The sequence below is a fragment of the Trachinotus anak genome, unplaced genomic scaffold, assembly GCF_046630095.1.
Source record: "Trachinotus anak isolate AG129_WGS33_773 ecotype Australia unplaced genomic scaffold, CSIRO_AGI_Tana_v1 ptg000002l, whole genome shotgun sequence".
Taxonomy (NCBI): domain Eukaryota; kingdom Metazoa; phylum Chordata; class Actinopteri; order Carangiformes; family Carangidae; genus Trachinotus; species Trachinotus anak.
This window is the reverse complement of record NW_027273853.1, coordinates 21,838,126-21,862,107: the sequence shown is the minus strand read 5'-3', so window position 1 is coordinate 21,862,107 and position 23,982 is coordinate 21,838,126.

The following is a 23,982-nucleotide window of genomic DNA, read 5'->3' as shown; positions in this document are numbered from 1 at the left end:
TAGAACAGAATGGAGTACAGTAGACGTCTCCTTGTGGTTAAACTCTCTATGTACAGAGACAGATACCTACAAAATACTGCACATGTAATGTAGACACGTACATACATATGTAGAGACAAATGTGGAGACACACACACACACACACACGCACGCACACACACGCACACACACACACACACACACACACACACACACACACACACACACACACACACACACACACACACACACACACACACACACACACACACACAGAATTAAATTAAATCAGTGTAGAGCTTGGCACTTGTGCCTCCCTGGCCCCCAACCTGCTGGCTGATTCAATTTTCTGGGCAAATCTGCCGACAGTGACCGCTAACATTCACCTTTAGATGGAGAGAGACAGAGAGAGAGAGAGAGAGAGGGGGAGAGAGAGAAAGAGAGAGAGAGAAAGAGAGAGAAAGGAAGCAGTGGGGTTGGCAGGTTGGGAGAGGCAAAGAGGGGGTGATAGAAAAGGTGACAGTTACTGCGTACTTTTAGAGATAGAAGGGGTGTGTGACGAAGGTGAATGCCAAGACTATTCCTGAAGGGCAGTGGATGTGGAGGAGAGTCTGGCAACGCTCAGATTTACGCCAGAGAAACTGAGTGAGGAAAGAGAAGAGACATAAGCTCGCTTCAGGTCTTCTGTGTGGCTTCAAGGGAAAAATACAAAGTAAACATTGAACAAATAGTGGTGATTTACGTTTCTGGTTCCAGTTTGTCGATGGAGAATTTTGAGATATTTATTACATGTTAGACATTATTCACACAGCTATGATGAGATTACTATAGATTCTCATATAAAAGCCATTATTCAAATAATGGTTGCGTCCCAAAGAAAAGCCCAGGGCCAGCACATACAAGGGCAATTTGCCAGTTTGCCCTTGTATGTAGACTGGGTTAAAAAAAAAACAAAAAACAAAAAAAACTGATGGAGGGTTAAATTATCTGCTACTTATAACATCTTACACAGTAAACTGCACTACAGGTTCTCAGTCATGTCATACTCACCATTTTGCTACTCTGTGTGTCTCTGTAACAGAAATGATTGATTCCTGACTCTCCTTTTTCTGTTTCTCTTAACCAATGTTCAGCTAAAGTGAAACTTAACACAACCAGCAAGGAGAAGGCTGTTGGACTTTCAACATCAACATTATCCAGCATGTGTCCACTTTCATTCACTTTCACTCATAGTTTAAAATCTGTTAGAAACTACATATTACAGCCCCTGCAGGCTTTGAACAACCAGTCAAGGAAATTTGGTCACAATCTCCTCCTCTGTTCCTCAGTTACAGCGTTAAATAATGTCCACAAGTATTTTAACAGAATGTTATGATGCCACAGTGAAGTTGACCTTTCACCATTTGGATATAAAATGTCGTCAATTCATCATTTTATCCTATCAGACATTTTTGATAAATTTTATCATGATTAGTGCATGAATTCTTGAGTTACGGCCACAACCATGTTTTGTGCAGTCACAGTGACCTTGACCTTTGACCTTTGTCCACCAAATTCATCCTTTCAAGAAATTCTACCAAGGTGTTACTGAGATACTGTGTCATGACGGACGACAACCAAAAAAATGTAACACCTGTGGTCCCGGCTATCGCCAGTGTGGAGGAAAAAAAACATCAAAGTAGAACTACTGAAATTAGACAGTGAGCAAAAGACAGTGTTTCTGTTTAAAAGATATACTCAGCAGCAGAGTGGTGAGTATGACATGAATCTTACTATAGCGATGGATTATTGCTGGGTATATGAAGGACATTTTGACATTGCAATAACTTGGGAGGAGAGGATGGACCTTCTCATTAAACCACCATTTTATGCAGATATTAAAGAATCAGACAGTGATAAAGCTGTTATTACAAACAATACAGTTCACATTTGTTAGTTTTAATACTAAAGAAAAAATAAAACACTCACTCAGTCATATTGTTTCCATGAATCACCTATAAAAGAGGTGTTGGTGATGGTTTGCTCTCTTTTTATAATCAGGCGTATTTTTATTATAGCAAGCTAAGCTATTATCATATAAGTCATCAATTACCAGATTTGATTTTGCTATCTTTTCCACCCAGATTACTCTTGTATGTAGTACATGTTATTTTATAATCTTATATAAAAATACACTGTATCTAAATTGATAATTTGTCATAATTCATAATTACCAGCATCCACTTTAATAAGAGAAAAAACAAATGGGAAGAAGAAAGATGGCAAAAGTGAGGGGAGGTCAATGAAAAAATCAAAACACAAACACACACACACACCAACCACACCCAAGTTCCTGTGGCTGTGTATGTTACATTGTGTGTGATGGTCCCCTATCTTTCTCATAATAACAGGTGATCGCAATCACAAATTGAGTCCACAGAGACACAGACACATACACACATACAAATCCTCTGATCTCCCGTACGGCGTCCTCCTCTTCTAAGCCTTTGTCCCACCGTGTTCAAACTCCGTCATTAAAAGTGATCCTTGATGGAAGCTGTGCAGAAATGAGAAGGAGCACTGTGGACGGTACAGACAGAGAGCTGTGAAGGAATCTGATGAGGGATGAGGAGAGAGAGATGAAAGGACAGAGGAAGGGATGGGATAGAGAGGAGAGGAGATGAGTGAAAAGAGGAGAGGAAAGGAGAGGGCAGCGCTCTGATTCTGTTAATTGGAAGCTTTCTGGAAAATGACCTGAATGCTGCAATTATATTACCCCAGAGAGACTTCATTAACATGCACACATGTAGACACATAGACACAGACAGACAGGCTTATGTAGCAACACGCCATCCTGACATGCGTATACACACACACACACACACACACACAGTCTAATACACACATTTTTGCCCATCAATTTTTAGTCAGAATTCAAAACAGACACACATCGCTCGTAACATTACCTTGCATGTCTCACAGTATGTGCTGATGCACTGTGACAGTACAATGGCATACAAAACTGAAGGTTGTTCCTTTCAATAGACAAAATGGACACATTTTTCTAAAGACCTTTCAAAGCGATTTTCAGCCACATTTTGCACCTCAAGTTCAACCAAATTCAACTTTGACCCAAGATTAACGCAAGTTGTTTAGCTATACGAGCAGGGCTAATTTTGAATGCAAAGATGAACAGTGAATTTAATTTGTTACTGTAATTAAGAATTATTTAACTGTATTCATTGATCATACCAGATGCACAGAAGAATTTTCTGTAATATTTAAAAATATTAGTTGCATGAACTATTATATATTTATATTAATTTTACATATTACACATTGCAATTCAAATTAATATATGATAAAGTAGCATAATTAATAATATAGCATTTTAAAGTATAATGCTAATTTATTACAAGTTGGGTCTTATCCTTGTAGTTTTGGTCATCATTTTGGCAACATCACTACAAAGATTTTGGACAGGGCAAGAAAAATGATCGGAGAGGTTGTAAACTGTTTAGCTCTATTATCTGTAAGCTTTCACACCGTATGTAGATGTTACTTAGAAGGCTGAGACAAAAAAAAAGAAAAAAAGAAAAATAATTTCACTCAAAAACCAAACATTAAGAAGAAAATTTGTAAAAATAAGCTAAATGGATTGTTATCTAAATAACACTCTCAGAAACACATTCATGAGTTTCTGTCATGTAAAATAATAAATGCACCGACACTTTGCCAAAACTGCCACACTTTACAACACAAGGTTCATTCACTTCACTGACAATTTTATTTAATCACTACCTGTTTGTACTGGAAATGTTGTTGATATTTGTTGTTGTTATAACTGGGCTACAGAACCTACTTTGTAATCATAATCAATTACTATGAGACACGAGGAGTTTGCTTCTCAAGGCAGTCGACAGTGTACGATGTGTGTCAAAACACCCACACCTGCTGTTCTCTATGTAAGGTCCTCCACAGCGGTGGTGTCTTGACGCATTTTACTTGTCCAGAAAAGCAGCTGGATGGCGGTACTGTCACCTTTCTCTACCCACTTGAGTTTGCAGCTATGAGTTTAATATCTAAGAGTCCTAACTGAGAACAAAATTCCTGTCACTATTAAATCTATCTCAGTTAATAACAGCACTGCTAAGCTTAGCACTCAGACTCATACAAAACGTTGTCATTTTTTAAAGGTCTTGCACATATAGTGATAGATATGGTAGGAAAGATCAAAAGTATCAGAGAAGACAGGCACTCAGAGAGGGAAGGAGGGAGCCAAGAGACAGAATGATACGTTGATAGACAGATAGAAAGACAGAAAGGCAGGCGGAGAGGAAGGTGCAGAAACAGAGGAGGTCACATATGCTCACTTCCATAGACATAAGCCCTGATTAAATTGAGTGTGTAGTAGCTGGCCACTCTTCAGGTGTGTGCGTGTATGTGTGTGTGCGCGAGCGTGAATCCTGTAATATTGTCTGCAGTCCCATGGGCTGTAGCTGAGCAAACTCAATCAACTCCCACTCACCTCTGTGGCCCTCCCTACACTGTCAGGCCAGGACTAGACACCGGCCCAGCCTCTCCTCTGGCCTGAGAGAGCGAGAGACAGAGAGAGAGAGAGAGAGAGAGAGAGAGAGAGAGAGAGAGAGAGAGAGAGAGAAGAGAGAGAGAGAGAGAGAGAGAGAGAGAGAGAGAGAGAGAGAGGATGAGACAGTGCGTGTGTGAAAGAGAAGTGCTTCAGTGTGTGGGGTATGTAACAGAGAGACACTGTGAGTGTGTGTGTGTGTGTGTGTGTGTGTGTGGGCGCATGTTCAGGTGCGTCCTTGAAAGAATCAAAAGCCTCTGCAGATTGAATGCATCAGTATGAGAGACAGAGATTTTCACCGGTGTTTAGTGTTCACATGTAGGTGTGTGTACATGCTTTCTGTAAGAGAACATCTCACGAATGTCACCAGAATAAGAGATTAAAACCCACAATCAATGACATATTCTTAGATTTCTTGAAATTATTCTGATTGTTTTATCAGAACAACTATCTTTTACTATATTGATCCAATGGATAGGTGTGCTTTAGTATAGACACACTCGCACACCCTCAACCGTCCCTAACCTCTTGTCCTGCCAACACACTTGTCAATCAACAACATCTGCCGTGACAAGCTGTTGCTGTGGGAACGGAGGGTCTACTTGCAGTGGGACAGAGAGCAGCACATGGGGGCAGTACTGGCAGAGACTACACCAATCAATCAGCTGATCAATCGTAATTGGTTCATTTACATCTTTGCCCCATATTCACAATCATCATTCATTTATGCAAATCTGAAGCAGGACATAGGCTCCAGGGAGAGAGCGGGGTCAGGACTGAACCTAGACCTGTTGGTTGCAGAAAGATCAAATTAGAGCTTTATTTAGATTTATGCAGATGTTAACAGTAATGATATACAGCAGACACAGCGCCCTTGTGTGTCAGTGAAAACATTAATGCGTCTACAGCAGGAGCACTGAGACACACTGTCTTACTGTTCGAATGCAGTGTGTTTAAAATACACGACTAACCTGTAAGCCTCATTTGTATTGCAACCTAAAGCAGGATTCATATATTCACGTTATTCCTAATTTTGGACTCGACAATGAGACAGAGTCCTACGTAGTCTGACTGAACTATTAATACTGCATGGCTCTGTCTCACAGTGTGTGAGCGCTTGCTGAAGAAGAGCTTCACCCAAATACAAAACTACAGGACTGTAAGCATTTTAAGACTTGACTGACAAGACATGCTGCACGATTAGACTTTATTCTTACTTCCTGTGTTTAAGCATGATAACTTATCCTGTCATCATTGTTACTGATACGACAAGTTTTGTCACATCACGTTATTCTGAGTGGGCTACACTGTAATCTTCAGTCACGCCTACTTTTAAAACATATTTGTTAACATATTTTTAATGATATTGTTGCATTCTTGGGGGCAAAGTGCATCTGTGGATTTTGTTTCCCATCAGGTTTAACTCTGATGAATTTTGGCTTGGATTTGAGTCTTTGACCACTAGCAAGCAGTCTTGACAGTGCTGACCTTTGAGGTATTAAAGTTAAACAGAGACCAAAAGTAAAACAACATGGAGAAGGCTTTTGTAGTTTATTAGCTGTGCTGCACCATCCACTTTTTATTTAATCTCCTCTGTCAGAATACTGCTGCGTATAAGAGGAAGAGTTTGCAGACTGAAACAGGAGTCGATGGCTAAAAGTTAAAATGACTTTAGGTATGCATTTGCAAGTGCACTGCCATGTATACATTTATATGCATTCATACATGGATGTGTGCATATACATATTTTAAAAATGTGCAAGCCATTTCTACCTGTGTTATCTATACGCTTCAGCAGAACTCCATACGTCCAAGACAGGTTATTGGCTTTGAAACAGTTCAACATGTCACAGAGCTCACACACAGCTCAGTGAATAGTTGGAGAACAGAGTGAGGAAAAGGGATGAGAAGTTGGAAAAAAGAAAAAAAAAAAAGAAAAGATAGAACAGAGGGAGGGAAAAAGATCTGAAAATGGGAAAAGAGTGAGGACAGGTTAGGTAGGACAGAGAAAGATTATGATCTTTTAAAAAAAGCCAAACTGGAGGCAGAGTGACGTGTATTGTTTTGTAATTCTGAGGTTAAGTTGTTCAGTGTTAATAATTCACAATGTTTTCAAACAAACAAATGTCTGTTTTCAGCCTGAAATGCTTATCAAGAAATCAACAGTTCATAGCGAGTGGTTAAACAGGTTGAGAACTAGTCCAACTAAATCTATTAATTCAACAAAATACACCACATGAAGAGAAGGCTGGTGAATATATATACTGCATACAGCATGTATTGTGTATACTGGATGATAGGGGCTCACAGTACCTGGTGGATTGTGAAGGATATGGACCTAGGGAGAGGTCTCAGATGCCCAGATGGTCAGGGAGTTCCATCAGGCTCATCCTGATAAGCCTGGTGGGTCGAGTGGCGGCACCCGTTGGGGCGGGGTGCTGTTGGTATTGGCCAGTATCTTTCTCTCCCTCCACTGTTTCCACTGCTTTTTGCCTTCCTTGTGTATTGTGTTTGTTTCTCTGCCTGGACGTGATGTTCCGGTGACTCCACCCACCTACTCATCAGCACAACTGAGAATCATCAGCTCATCGCCCGACCCTGAAGTTTGCTGTATTTAATCCTGGTCCTGCTCCCCACTCTTCACCAGATCGTTATTCTATTGGTAGCTGATGTTCAACCAATTTTACTAGTTGCCTGGGTATTTTTCCTTCTTCCAGTTTTCCTGCCTTGTTTAATGCTGTTTTGGCCTTTGTCTCATATTCATTGCTCGCTGACTTCCTGGTTTGGTCTGCATGACCAGAGCTGTCTCTGTTTGCTGTGTTTTTTACTGAGATTCACCCAGCAAAGCCCAAAGCCACAGAAAAGCCTCCCAGCTTACCCGTCTGCCCCAACTCAGCTACCAAAACACCCTGCCCCAAACCTTGGAAAGTCTAGAAGGTGTATGTTCCACATTTGACTTCCCAAACCCAACCACAGATTAATTAACATGGCATTTATAGAAAATGACTGGAGAAGTCACCAAGACTGAAAACAAAAACTTAATTCACACAAAATTCAAGGAAAAACATGGACGTGCACAACAGGACTTCCTGTGTTCTTGTGTGCAGTCATCTGTAGGTGTGTCTCAGTATGTGAGGGCTATGTGCCTGTGGGTCACTGTGTCAGAGTGATCACAGTCTGTGTGACTCACACTGGTGTCTGTCAAGTGACAGCGATACCCATAACACCATCTGTTTATCTGTGCTTTGATAAATGACAGCTTAACACCAGACATGTCACCCAGATCAAAACAGAAGGATTAACACTTTGAATGAAATCAGAGTTTGTGACCAGAAAAGTCTAATCTTCAACACCTACAGTGTAGAAACACACAAACAGAACCAGGCTAAATTTACACCGCGAAAAACAAACCGTTATACTCTGTTAGGCAGTTTGTTCTGTGGCTGTCTTTAATGAGAAAACTGTGAATGTGTTATTTTGTTCTGTTACTAGAACATCAGATATATTACAGGAATAGTTATCATAGCATTTGTTTGTGTACATTCACAACTAAATCAGACTGTATAACCTACTTCAAGAAAATCCTATAAGTATAAAATTGCAGTGTATTTGACATAAAGACATTTTGTTTACATGATGCAAACAAGACCTGGAGACACAGACACAGATACTGATTTTGAGTTGTTTTTTTTTTCTCATTGTGATACAGATACCAGACTTATTATAAAGAGGTTAGAGATATAGAATATCACACACACACACACACACATACACACATACACACACACTCCTAGATACATATGGTAGGCACATCTCTTGTCAACAAATACTTATGACAGATCTGTTGAGAAGTGACCTTGGCTTTAATAGAGAGAAACAATATAAGAAGCACTGAAGATGTTTGTGTTTGTGAGAGAGGATGGTATGCAAAGTGAATGTACTGTATGCCTATGAATAAAATGGAGCTTTAAGTTGGGCTTCTGGCCGGTATTTTCCTCTCCTTCCTCTTCCTGAGAGGTGAAGATTTTATTTGTCAACAGCCCAAAGCAGTGTCAGCAATATAAATACTGGGAAGCAAACCAACAACCTTTCAATTAGAAAGGTCAGTTCAAGTGTCCTCTATCCGGTTTAATTGTTGGCAAGAACTTTGTTACTGTATCTGTTCTTTCAGGCACGACCCTGACTCTGTGTGTGTGTGTGTGTGTATGTGTGCGAGTATGAGTGGGTGGGTGCACTCACTGTATCTGTGTGTGAAAGCATGCAGAGAATCACAGGTCATGCACAGTGAGGATGACTTAACTTCCTGAGTGGTGTGTGCTTGTGTATGCGTGTGGCCTGGCTCTAGGGATGACACTGGTTCTTCCACCACTTTGATCCAGACTCAAAAATCTCAACAACGAATTGATGGATTACCATAACATTGGTAACCATGAGTAGCTGTCTCCTACTGACTTTAGTGATCCTCTGACTGATGACAGCATCAGTCATTTCATGAAGTGCATATGATTACTTTGGAGTGATGAGGCCAATCACTTCATATAACAGCTTAATGCTATTGTTCTGTAGAGTTCCCTGTTGCAAGGAAAATATAATGTGAGACGAACGCTATCATACATTTTTGTCAGGATAAGTTTCAGCACCTATCAGCTATATTTTTTTCAAAAAGCACTCAAACAGTTGATGATTTCTCACTACCAGGGTTTGGATTAATTCAATGAATGCAGTGTTCTAACAGAAATTGCTGTTGACATGATGGAAAAAGAATTTTCATTTACTAGATAGATAGTTGAGACTGTAATTCACCATTGACAGATGCACAGATGATCTGTGAGGCTGATCAGCTCCATGAATGTTGCCTGTTGAGATGGTGCCACCAACCCCAACCTCTGGATTAGCAGTCAGCCCTTGGTTTGGCTGAAATAGGCCTGGAGCTTGGCTCTATCTCACAGTAGCTCTTGGACAAGGCGATTATATGCACATTGTTGTTGTCTCCAACTGACCCATATCCTCCTTGCTCTATGGCTGTCAGATTGAGAGGCGATGAACTCATCCACACAAAATATGAGAGCAAGCATCCTCTGGGTGGTGCTCATGGTAAAAAAAAAACAATGTCAAACAAATAGTAATAAAAGGCGAAGGTGATGGTAGTCTATCATACAGCATAGGGGGTGATATGTTGTCAACATATTGCTGTCATAGAAACAAAACCCACAAGCTACATTTTTTTGAGGCACTGGGATGAAGCGCTTCCCTGCTCCCTGCCTGAGAAAAAAATTATATGGACACAGTCCGCAGTTGGTTCAGAGTCAATTAAAAAGCCAGAAAACAAAATTTGTTTTCTTGATAAAAGCAGTAACAGTCACATCAGTAACAGTAACACCGAAGCAGAAAATGCTGACTCACCATAACAGAATCTGAAATAGCATAATCTCTAGTAACGTTTTCAAAATTGTAAACTTTTCACTTATCACCACTCTGATACCGATGTCATCTAGTTGATAAAAAAAAAAAAAAATTCAATGCCTTTTATTGCAGCTGACAATAAGAGCAAAGAATGTGGAATACATTCAGATAAGTAGTTGCATTTTAAGGATGAGCATATTAACTGAAAGTATATTGATACAAGGTATATAATATTGCTTTGAATTTATGAATTGCGTTATTAATATCAATTAGGAATTCAAGGGTATGAAATATTAATTCAAATAAATGATTGCTCTAAATATTTATCCAAGGTGCTTATAGGGACCAATATAGTAGCAATAATGATAATAATAAAATACCACAATAAACCACAAAAATAGCAATAGCACCAGTATTATGTACTGCATGTTTTCTTACATAGAGAGCAACCTGTCAAGGCATTCAATGGCATCAGAAGTGGGCGATGAAGAGAGGTACTGACAAGACAGAGAGAGCGAGAGCTGACAGGGAGGAACGCAGAGAGGCCGGTCAGAGTGACCATCTGCTGACGTTTTTCTCCTCTTCGCCATCTTTTGTCAATTTTAGCATCTCACTCTCTCTGAGTCCCAATCTCTCTGTCTCACATGCAAATACACTCTACACAGCGTGTCTCTGTGAACTGCAGGCTGCTTAATGCTAAGAAGAAAAGCAAACACTAGATCCCACCAATGCTATGACTCACATGCTCACCTACACGTCCCAAAGCCACCGTCCACATACAGTGAAATTTTCTATGACCACAGAGCCTCATGCATCCATGCTGATTTAAAGATTTTCTTTGTAGTCTATGTGTCTTATCAATTTAATGTTCAGTGTAGTCCAATGAAAGCATCAGCCTGCAGAATAATTGATGCTTTACTGAACAGAACACTTTTTAAAACAGCACAATTTTGCCAAGTAGCATGATCTGTAAATTTGCTAACACAGGCAAAGTAAATCTGCCCCAAATTATACTTTAATTGACCAGTGGCAAACCATGCTGATGGTGACCACTAAAGGAATGGAGAACCAAAATGGAGGATTTTTTTTTTTTTGGCTTATTAGCTTTTCTGCACCACAGTACACAGAAAACTAAAAGAAGCTCAAAGACCATTTAGCTGACTAGTGCAAGCATGTTCCCACCTTGGTTATGTGTTAGCCATTAGCTTCACCAGCTAGCTGTACCAGTAGCCCCTACATCATCAAACCTTTAGCACTGCCTATTTCATTGAATTTTGCTGAGCCACTTTCTGGTGTGACTGACTACAGATAGCCAGAGAAACAGTCAAGTTGCAGTTTACATCCATGTCCATGTCCACGTTAGATATGTTGTTGAATTGAATCGAATCTAATTGTGGTGAGTTGATACATACTAGTGGGGCTAGAGAGCCCCACTGTCACGCTCTGTGGAGCCTCATCCATATCCAAGAGACATCCATGACGAAGGGCAATGTTGGGCAGGGCAACATAAAATATGCCACAAAGAATGCTCTGACCTTCTGATGCCTGCATTGTAAACTTCCACCTGACTTATCCACTCTGCTTGTGTGTAACAGAGCGTATGCACGTTGTGCACCTGCCTTTGTAGGCTCATACAGTATTACTCTCTTGCTAACACACCTGTAAAGTAATAGTGAAATACTGCAGCATTGACTTCAAACCAGGCTTTTGTTGGTCAATCGTTTTTTGCTGCTTTAAAATAGCAATGTGCCAACAATGCGCAAGACCAAACCTTATTTTTAGGCCAATACACCCATGAGCGCGCAGATGAGACCAAGTATTCAACCAAGCTATTCAAACAATGTGGGTGCTGGATAGAAAAATGCAAAGATTAGCGAAGACACTTGTGTTTTGCTTTGCGGCGCAGGTGTAAGATTGGGCTGAAAGTGTTTTTTGTAGCAACATTATGTGATGTTGACCTTTAACCTTTTGGATATAAAAATGTCATCATTTCATAATTTTCTCCTATTAGACATTTGTGTGACATTTTGTCATAATTAGCACATTAATTCTTGAGTCATGGCAAAAAACATGCTTTATATGGTCACTATAACCTTTGACCTTTGATCATCAAATTCTAATCAGTTCATCCTTGAGTGTGAGTGGATGTTTGCACCAAAGTTGAAGAAATTCCCTCAAGACAATCCTGATATATTGCGTTCATAAGAATGGGATGCACATGAGGACACTGAGCTTTGAACTTTAACCACCAAAATCTGATCAGTTCATCCTTGAGTCCAAGTCAATGTTTGTTCCAAAGAAATTTCTTTAAGGTCTTCCTGAGATTTTGCCTTGATGAGAATGGGACAGATGGACAGACAACCTGAAAACATAATGCCTGTCACTAGAGCGAATGCATAAAGAGAATGGCAAGTCAACTTGCAAATGGGACTGGTTAAAAAGAAAAAATCCCTCTCATAAATAACCTATAATTATTACTAAGGACAAGGGGGTGTGAAATAGCAATTCAATGCAAGTAAATAGAAGAGAACAATGTCCTCACAAATACAACACAAAGATGGATTTGTGTTTATGCATAATATCCGTGATGTCCATTTGTGTGTGTGTGTGCCATAATGCAGATGTGTGTTTGTGTTTGGGCTATATGCCTGTGGGTCAATGTGACACAGTGATCATGGTCCAAATGATTAATGCTGGTTTCTGTCAACTCGCATTAACTTCTTTAATATGGCATTTATTACACTAGGTCACTGGTTCCCAATTAATTGGAAACTAAATACCAGATTAGACTTGATCCTTCAAGCTGCGACTCATCTAATGGAAAAAAAAACACTGAGCTTAGTGATGCAAATCAATGCAGAAAACAAGGAGGGTTTTTTTTCCATGATGGTGTCATGATTTGTGTGAATGCCTCACTGCAAAAATAGTGACAATGAAAAAAGGGTTTAATAATATTCACTGATATAAACACCCAGAATAGATACTAAGTGGCTATTGTGTGTGTGAGCACTTAACAGTATCCCAGCATGAAGCCATTTGCCGGCAAGTTTCTCAATTAAGGTCTAATATAAGATAAAAATGGTAGGAGTGTTAATTACATATGAGGAACTTGTGCTCAGTTGGCAGTGTATTAGGTACACCTAACTAAAACTAATGCAGTATAACACAGCAGTCCTGCAATAAATCATAGCTTCAAGAAGATTCTAATATTAATGATTAATTGACAGTGAATAACTATATAACTATAATTAAAACCAAACTTATTAGAAAAATGAACACTTGAACATCCACGAGTGTGAACTACCTAAAGTGACAGAAACCATGTGTGGGAAAAATGTATTTGACCTGTACTGACCCATGTCCCATCCACAAACATAGAGGAGGCGATCAAAATGTTTTGGCTTCACCTTTGGGGAACTGTGATGTCGTCCATCTTTATATACAGCCTTCTCACCTATTGCTGGTTCCATCTCTCTTATATCTCTCTTCATTCACTGCTGTCCCGTTCCTGAGCCCTCTCTTGCTGCTTCAGCTGCCACAGCAACATCGATGGAAGCCTGAAAGTATTTGAAACAAATTAACCGGACAGTTGATCACACTGGTCGGACAGTTCAGCTTTCCCATGTGTGTTTTCTGAGAATGATAGTTTCGGTTATTTGACGTGAGGTACTTATCCATAGTCAGTAGACCTCGGTCGGTGTGCACCCATTTTGGAGAAACAGGCAGTATTCTAGACACTTAGAAAAGCTTACCTAAAAAGCCAATACCGGTAGTACGCTTCATTTTTGTCGTCAAACACACCTTTCCTTTGGCACCATATTTCCTCAACCACTGAACTTTCATATTTGTTTGAATAAGGCACACTGAAGTACACAACAGATCCGCTGTTTAAGTCTTAGTTGCAGTGGTTTGTGGTAGAGATGACGAGTGAAAGAAAATAAAACGAAGGGGATATTTAGGAGGGGATATCTTTTAGAATGGTATTCATCCTCCAGTAGAGTCCAGAGACTTGTAGAATCAATGCCAAGGAGCAGAGAAGGTGATCTGGTGCTATGTGGTGGCAACACCTTACTAAGACACTTAATATTGATATTTCCTTTAATTTGCCACTTGTCTGTACGTATAAAAATCATTTTATTACTAAAAATGATGGGTTTGTGACCTTTAGTTAACATGTTATTACCAGTTATGACATACATTACTGCCTGTTTAAGCCAATGTAAGTAGTAAAACAAACAGATTATCACTGTTGTGCTCTAGCTGACATAAGTAATAAAACATTGCTCATATCAGTATCCTGCAACTTCCTCCTAGAATAATCTGTCTGTCAGTATTAAATTGCAATGTGATATAAGCAAGGAGCCAGTGTCTCTCTCTAGATGACTGCTTTTTCCAATAATTAAAAAAAAGGCATGTGCAGAGTGGCTCGCTGTGGCTCAAAGCATATGGGCTTGCCAACAGAGGATGAGAGAGTGAGAGAAAGGATGCAGACAAAAATGAAGAGAGTATGAGAGTTGCCAGGATTCAGAAAGACATACATTAAGTGTGGAAGAGGAGGAGAGAGAGAAGGGAGAGGAGATCAAGACGTGGTGAAAATGACAGATAAATGGGAAGAGAAAAGAAAAACTGGTAATTATTAACAGAAGGACAAACTGGGCCTGTGCTAAGAAAAGAAGAACAGAAAGAGAAGGAGAAATAAGCAGAGGCTGGATAATGAGACGAATACTGAAAACAATATAGGAAGAAAAGTATGAAAATTTAGAAGAGAAAGTAAATATGATAATAGGAAGAAGGATGGACAGGTAGAGAAAGATGGACAGTTAGAGATAGAAAAGAGAGGATAAGGCAGGAAAGAAAAAAGGAGGATGAGACCGTGAGAAATGACATACTTGACATTTACCTTCCATATTCTTCAGTAAACAAGAACAGGAGGGATGAACAAGGGAGAGAGGGGAAAAAGGTGAATGAATATGTGATTGTTACTGCACGGCTGTATAAATACTGAATATAATATGACCCCAGAATCCAGCCGCCGTTCCCCAGCAGAGGGGCAGTCCTCACATCTGACAGGATGATGCCGTCTCTACTGAAACAGTAGAACAATTCAGTTTAGCAGTAATGCTAAACATTCAGGACATTCATGTTAGATGTTCTTCTTACCGGATGGTGATAGATAACCCCTGACCTTCTACTCTGCTGCAATCACAATATGATGACTTCAGATAGTAGGAATACAGTGTATATGCAGGGGATGACTAAATCATTTCCTCTCTAGGTAGAATATTGAGAAGCAGATATCTACTGTAAATATGGATGAACATGTGTGCGTGGCTACATTTCTGTCTTTATGCCACTTCAGTGTTTTGTGTATAAATCTTAATGGATGGCAGTTTGTGTGTCTTTAAATGAAGCCGTGTCTGTGTGTCTCACTGTCTGTGTGTATGTGTGTGTGTTAAAGTGTTGTTTACCCTCATAGGAGAGGTGACTAGTCACTGATTCAGCAGAAATGCCCAGCGTGGGATGAATTCTCTCAGCGGTCATACAGGAAGACACACACACACACACACACACACACACACACACACACACACACACACACACACACACACACACACACACACACACAAACAACACAAACACTCTACAGCCCCATTCTCCTCACACAGATAACTTCTCTCTCACACACACACACACACACACAAACAGACAGACACAAGACCACCAAAAACTATACTCACTGGCCATTTTATTAGATATACCTGTTCAACTGATCATTAATGCAAATCTAATCAGCCAATCACATGGCAGCAACTCCCTAAAGTGCATTTAGGGACCTGCTGAAGTTCAAACCGAGCGTCAGAATGGGGAAGAAAGGTGATTTAAATGACTTTGAACTTGGCATGGTTGCTGGTGCCAGACGGGCTGGTCTGAGTATTTCAGAAACTGATGATCTACTGGGATTTTCTAAACAACCATCTCTAGGGTTTACAGAGAATGGTCGGAAAAAGAGAAAATATCCTGGGAACAGCAGTTCTCTGGGTGAAAATGCCTTGTTGATGCCAGAGGTTAGAGGAGAATGGCCAAACTGCTTTGAGCTGACAGGAAGGCAACAGTAATTCAAATAACCACTCATTACAACAGCTGAACAGCTGTTTGCAGAACAGCATCCCTGAACACACAACATGTCAAACCTTGAAGCAGATGGACTACAGCAGCAGAAGACCACACCGGGTGTCAGTCCTGTCAGCTAAGAACAAGAAACTAAAGCTACAATTCACACAGGCTCACCAAAATTAGACAAAAAACGTTGACTGGTCAGATGAGTCTAGATTTCTGCTGCAACATTCAGATGGTTTAGTCAGAATTCGGCATCAACAACATAAAAGCATGGATCCATCCTGCCTTGTATCAACGGTTCAGGCTGGTGGTGGTGGTGTAATGGTGTGGGGGATATTTTCACTATTCACTTTGGGCCCCTTAGTACCAGTTAAGCATTATTGAAACGCCACAGCATACCTGTGTATTGTTGCTGACCATGTCCATCCCTTTGTGACCACACTACCCATCTTCTGATGGCTGCTTCCAGCAGGACAAAGCACCTTATCACAAAGCTCAAATAATCTCAAACTGGTTTCTTGAACATGACAATGAGTTCACTGTACTCAAAGGGCCTCCACAGTCACCAGATCTCAGTCCAATAGACCACCTTTGGGATGTGGTGGATTGGGAGATTCGCATCATGGATGTGCAGCCCACAAATCTGCAGCAACTGCTTGATGCTATCATGTCGATATGGACCAAAATCTCTGAGGAATGTTTCCAGCACCTTGTTGAATCTATGCCACAAAGAATTAAGGCAGTTCTGAAGGCAAAAGGGGTCCAACCCGGTACTAGCAAGGTGTACATAATAAAGTGGCCAGTGAGTGTACATCTCTTTTTATATTTTTCCCTGTCAGTCATTTCTCCCCTCTCATCACCCCTTCAATCCTCAGTCCTTCTCTTTTGTCTTTCCAGCCTTTTTTACCACCAACCCAGGAAGCCAGACTGGCCTGAGGCTGACATGGATCTCCCACTGTGAACACTGACTATAAAGGCATTTTTATTTCTTGCAGAATGTTGCTTTTCTGTTTCCACGGTATATGTGGCTATATGAATATAAATTCATACATACAGTATGGACTGCAGTACAGCCTGCCCCCTTTTTTCCTTCCATTTCTGGTCTCATCTCTTTCCTATCACTAAATGTAGCAAATATTAGTGAGAAGTTTCGGTCCACATCGGTTCATACAGCCTTCTATATACTTCTTTAAGCTTATAAATGTGCAAATATGCACATTCATGAAGAAGTTATGTGACTTCACAGCATCGCATCCATTGCCGATAAGAGACGACCTTTGGCACAAAGTTACCTGCTGCATTAACTAGCTGGCAACTAGCTAAACAAGCTTACTGTTTGATTCTATGGTGAAAAATTTGAGTTAGAGTGCAGCTTCTCACTCGTCTATGAAATATGTAATAGATATTTTAAAAAAAATCAAAAACAAAAAAAAAAAATCATGATGAATCAGCTTATTACACAATTATAAGGCCAAGACATGGCAACCTGGACTGTGTGTAATTGATCAGTTTATGGCCTTATGGTTTACTTGTAATTTGTAACTTGTCAGTAAGAAAGAAACAATATAAAGCCAGGTTGGGCCACAGACACCCCAGGCCACCCCCTGGCTCTACTACTGGCTTTGACCATTGGCTCTGTTTTGTATGATGTATCAAAGAGGCAAGATGGCACAACATCCCTAGCTATTATTTGTTGTGCTAAAAAATAAAACACAACTCACTTTTTGTTTCAATTTTTGCTAAACTCTGATTGGTGCGGGTCAGTATGTGACATCACCTAACCATCACCCACCTCCAACCAGAGAGAGGAGGAGGGATAAAAACAAAAATACAGGAATCTGACATAAAACAACTGAAGCTGCTCTAACTTGAACAGAAAGATGTGTGTACTTGTTGCATCATATTGTGTATAGAAAAATCTAATGGAGAAAATAACTTTTCAAAAATAATGTCCAAGTTGAAATAAAACAGAATTCCCTTTAATCAAGTTTTTTGTGAGTGTGTGTGTGTGTGTGTGTGTGTGTGTGCGTGCGTGCGTGCGTGCGTGCGTGCGTGTATGTGTGTACCTGCTGTTGTCATTAAACTGCAGAAACATCATGAAACTGTTGGCTACATGCATAATGTCAAAGGTTGCTACATGTGTGCATTTGCCTGAGTGAGCCTGCCTCTTCATGAATCTGTAAATAATCTGATATGTCCTACTTTAGATGGCTGTTGGGGGAGCAACAAGAAATGCTGCAGTGTGTCTCAATTATGCACATCAAAGTGTTCTACATCATAATCCACAGAGTTTCCAAATTCCCCAACGGATCTTGAACATATGTGCTGTAAATTGCACAGTAGTACATTAACAGGAGGCTTTAGCTCTGTGACATTTTGCATTAGCCCCTGAGGAGGAGTTTGTTTATAGTAATTCAACTCAGCAACATATTCTGATGAACATATTCTTTAAGACATCCTAAAGATGTCGTTCTTGGTGGAAAATGTTTTAAATGATATGTTTTAGAGGCAGCTCCTCAGTTCTCAGAGTCAAACAGCTGCTCCCTGGTTCTGGTGCTCCTACTGTACCTTCTCCACTCGCTTGTTGTTTGTAACACTAAGGATGATGGCTCTTAGAGTGACCATGCAGCTCGTGTGTTTAAAATACATGCGCTTCCCCCTTTTAACAAATACACACATTTGTCTTTTTCTGTACTTTGAATGGTGATAGTTGGCTAAAAGTTAATGTATTGATTAGAGCAAAATGTGACTGAGTGCAGTGGAAACAGAGTTAGTAAATAAATCATATGACTCATTTATCACTTAAGTGTCTGCATCACTGAACAGACTAAAAATAGCAGCAGATGAAAACGTGTGTGGAGCGATGCTGAGACTATCACTATCCTCAAATTAAAACACGAAACACACAAATGGTTTATTTGCTTGAGGTTTGACTGGTGCTCTTCTACCTGCAGACTGGCCGAAAGAATTAGAGCCACCAACGACCTGATATTTGCAGTTAGCCTAATGACTGTAAATGCACATTAATTTGCATTTTCTTTTGCACTTTCTGAGAATTTGGTTAAAAACTGAACCACATCGGCTAATGTTGTTCGTTTGGGTTGTTGGTCTACCTCTTAGTTCCAGAATAAATGCATGGCTCTCAGAGGATGACTGCTAACGACTTTGGCGATACCTTAATGTTTCATCTACTGCCAACATCATGTTCAGTGTCTGCCAAGCTCTCGAGCATGTGTGCACATCTCCACTAGTCTTTTCAGTCATTCATTTAATGCTATAGGGAAGAAGTGTTTTATACATAAAAGACTGGGTGCAATATCACTTGAACTTGTCTTAAGTCAGGAAGTTCTTAAAGATTTTTACAGAGGCTGCTTTGCCATTACCTGTCACTGCTCTGCAGTGAAACAGACAAACATCTTGTCTTCCTTCTCAATAGAACCTGCCTGAGTGTTCTTGACTCTGCTGATTCTCATAAGAGGTCAAACAAAACTTTATCACCAAGAGAACACCTGATAGAGAAAGTAGAGGGTAGTAAACGGAAGGCAAGCATATTACATGACATTTTGTAAGACCTCCTGTGCAAATAGCAGAAAGCAGTGCAAAATGTTTTCTTATTAAACATTTTTTCGAAATCCAGATGTTCTGTATAATGCCATAAAGCCTCAACCTCCCTCACAGACACCCACATCAATGCTGAGCGTGGCATTTCAAGTCGCTTGTCTGATACAGTCATGATATAATCATAATATGGAAGTCATTGCTTCTACTGTCATCATTTCTCTTACTTGATCCCATTTGGTCTCATTTTTTGGTGATTGCAATTATTGGGAATACCATTTACTTAGCATAAAAAATATATATACATATTTGTTTATAATTCTTCGCTTTTTTGGCTTTGTCTTTTATCAGAAGTGACATTACTGCACATCAAATTAGGACTGATTAATATATCTTTAATAAAAATCTGCTGCTGTTGTCCATAAGGAACATGATGAGTGTGAGCATCTGCTGCTGCTGAAACACAAAGGCTTTAGGCCAGAAAACACACAGAGCTCAGACCCAAGGCTACACCTGTTCTCCTGAGTATGGACTAAAAAGTAAAATATTCCTTCACTTGTCAGCTTCAAGCTTTTGGTTGCCAATTGTTCTTTTTTTTTTTTTTTCCTCTGTACATATTTTTATCCCCATCCCTGTATCCTTGCTCTCTTCTGTTTCCCTCTCTTTCTCATCCCTCTTTGTTTACGTTTCGCCCCCGCTTTCCTCTTTTCTCTCACCTCCACAGGTGGCCGAACAGCTGGGCAGAGAAGCAAATTACTGTGATCCAGACGTGCACCTGGACAAGGCAAGACAAACCACAGCAACAGCACAAACAAAGGAGAGACAAAGGGTGGCGGCTGTTGTAAAGCTGTGCATTGAAAAAGATATTTTCAGAAGATTTTGTCAGATTAAATAAAAACATCAATTGCAAAGATAATGATGATACAGTATGTCGTATACAGCTTGTGTTTATTATGCTGTTACGGTCAATCGAGGCAGCTGTTGACTGACGCGTTTCCATGTCCTCCTCCTCCACAGGGACACACTGTGCACCCAGGTTGTCTCCTCTCTCAGCAGCCAAAGTCAGTGGCTGCTGCTTTCACTGGCATCAGACCTGACGGATGTATCTTTGTTTTAGACAAACACAATTTTGTCAGGACACACAGTAACACTGGCTCAAATGTTATGTTTGTTTGCAGCAGGTGTTATTTTACCTGCCTGTATAGTTGCTGCCAGGTTGGTCTGGAAACGCAGGTCCAGATATTCAGGTCTGAAACTGCTGGCAGTGCTACTCAGCAGTCTTAATGTGATCCCTATTTCTTCCCAGATACTGATTCTGATACACAATTATATTGTTTAGAGGGTTTATTAAATTGCTTTATGAAACATTAGTTTCATAGCATACAATCATATTCAGTTTCTTATCTTATACCCAGCACAAAGTGATGCGCAAGTGTCTTCTCTACTTTCAGACCAACACAGTTCTCATGTTCTCATCCAGTGTCCACATTGTTTAAATAGGAAACACACCCGCACCCATCTGAGCACCCATGGGTGTTTTGTTTTTTTCAACTTGAAGCAGCAGAAAGCGATTGCACGATCAATCAACAAAAGCCTGGTCTCAAGTCAATGCTGCAGCATTTCACAGTTATTTTCAAGGTCGGATAATCAAGAGAGTAATACTGTATGCACCTGCATAGGCAGGTGCACAGCACGCATACAAGTTGGACATTGGACAAGTCAGGTAGAACGTTGGAATACAGCCTTGAGAATGAACAGAACAAGAAACTGTATTTAATGTGGATTGGTCATGTCTTAATCCACATATATTGTACATCCTTTCTCTTAGTTGAAACATTTGTCCAATGCTTTTAACATTTTCATTGTTCTTAAGTTGAACCACTCCAGCTTCAGGCTTTTTGGCCACAAAAATCACAACTAGAGCCACTAAATCACCACTAGATCCTGGAAGAAATGAATATATGATCATGTTCATATAGTTTGAGTTCACAATGTCAAAGTGAACAACACATTTTAATTTTGAATCCACTTCCTTATTGTCAGTATAATTATTAAATTAACACTTGCTGATGTGCTGCTCATGTTCAAATGACAAGAATAACATTAAAGGTGATTCCTTGACCCAGCCATTTGATTATATTTTATCATTCACCAAGCAACAAAGTCTATCTATGTATGCAAATGTGCATTTGACCTAATGTGTGTGTATGGATCCATAAGGCACGATGTGTTCGTGTGTGTATATATGTGTGTGTGTGTGTGTGTGTCTGTGTGGGCAGAGGTTAATTTAGCCCAGCAGTGAAGAGCCCTTGATAAAGAGCAGCCTGATCCTTGTTTAATTACCTTCCGTCTACATTTCATTGGCACACACTGGGTCATAGGTGTGTGACTGTGTACGTGTGGTGAATGTAGGATTTGTCTCTGAGCAGGGACATCCATGCTTGAGATACATCGCATTCAGTGTCTGTGTGCATGTCTGACATTTATCCATGTATATTAGCATCATACATTGATAAGCCACAACATTAGAAACTGGTTTTACGTTAATTGTTTTAATTGTTGTGGATAATTGGTGCAGAATTGCAAGTTGGTTTGAGATATGGGGTCTGTCTAAGTGATGCTGTATTGCATATAAATGGGCGTCTAATTCAAAGTGTGATGACAGTTATTGAAGAAAGTCTGCACAATCTGAAATCTCAGCATATTTCAGCCTCTTTTCTCCGTTTACTGTAACTACTGTGTGATGCTTTCACACAGTACAGATATATTATATATATTATACTTATTCTGGTCCCTGCACTGAGAAAGGATGACTGTATTTCAGAACAAAAGGTAGCAGACTAAGACTAAATGGAAATCATGTTTTATTTGTAGAATTAAGGTTTTAGGTTTAGGCTGAAGGCTTTTATTAAAACTGAAAACACTGGACTAGAATATATCACTTTTCCCCCCTTTTCTTTCGGTAGCTTGATTTTACTTTTTTTTTTTAATGACATCATAGCTTCATGTTCGGGTGACATCCTGAGCATCAGAGCTTTTTCCACCCTTTTTTTGTTTTGCATACAACACAGTTTGTCAAACAATTTAATCAGGCAACATGGCTTATTTATTTTATAATGTAAAATTTCTAAATTTAAAATGAGAATAATCTTTTTGAGGGCCACCCTGATGTCGGCACCCTGGTATCACACCTCCACTATGCTCTTCACTACCACCCGTGATGTGTGGGCTCAAAGGGTAAAGTAATGTGATAGAAAAAAGTAGCTGAGGCACGTAGAGAAAGACAGTCAGCAGGTGGGTAAGTAAATGTGTGTACTCAGGAAAGAGAGTTTGAGGAGAGGACATGGGGGGTGGGTTGGAGGGGTGGGGCGGGGGATAAGAGATGGAAAGAGTGAGGACGGAAAAATGAGAGAGAGAGATGGTGAGAAATGACGAGGACTTCCAGGCAGAGCTCACACAGAGACACAACTGTGATTGAACAGTATTAAAACACACACAAAAATCTGAACTTCTTATTTTCTACTGACACGAAGAGGATAAACCTGTGTTTAACTCTGTGTGAGTGCCTCATTATGTTGGAGCTGCTGCACTTATGAATCTAATCATTTTTAATTTTTTTCATGCAGCGGAATCTCAAAACTGTTTCACTGAGCACACCAATGCAGCTGCATGTGCTTGTGCTAATGCACGTTACGAAAGTCAGCATGCACATATAACATACATATAACAAATACTCCAGTCTATTGTGGAATCCACACAAACACACACAATGCTCCTCATGACTGCGCTTTACTCTGAGTGTGTCGCTGACGGCAGGACCAAAATAACATTAATTTAATTAGGCCTAATAAAACGGCTGAGTGCAGCAATCAGCGACTCATCACTGGGATGGGAAACACTACAAGAATTAAATGACTGCACGCGGATGTGTATTAAAAACCTAATAACATAATTACACACCAAACAGCTCATCTTGTCCCTGCTAAACAAGGCTGACAGAATGCTAACAGCCGTCCCATGCAGCTTTAATTGTCCCGTCACATCAACACTTTCCCTTCATTTATTCCCTAATCTTTCTTTATACCATGTCTGTAATAAAACAGATGTTTATAAATAACAGATCTATCATTCACTGATGTTGCTACAGTCCTGGCAATGACTACATTCTTTTGTCGAACCATAGTGTAGAGTGAAAAGTCCAGTTTTCATTGTCAGTGTGTGCACCACAGGCTTCAGGTTTCCGCATCACATGGTTTCATGCTTTTCCAGGAGATTTAAGGTGAGTACAGAGATGAATGTGAAAACAGCCTTCCAGTGGTAAATGCAAAATCATTCTGCACATCTCAGTCAAGAGAAAATGT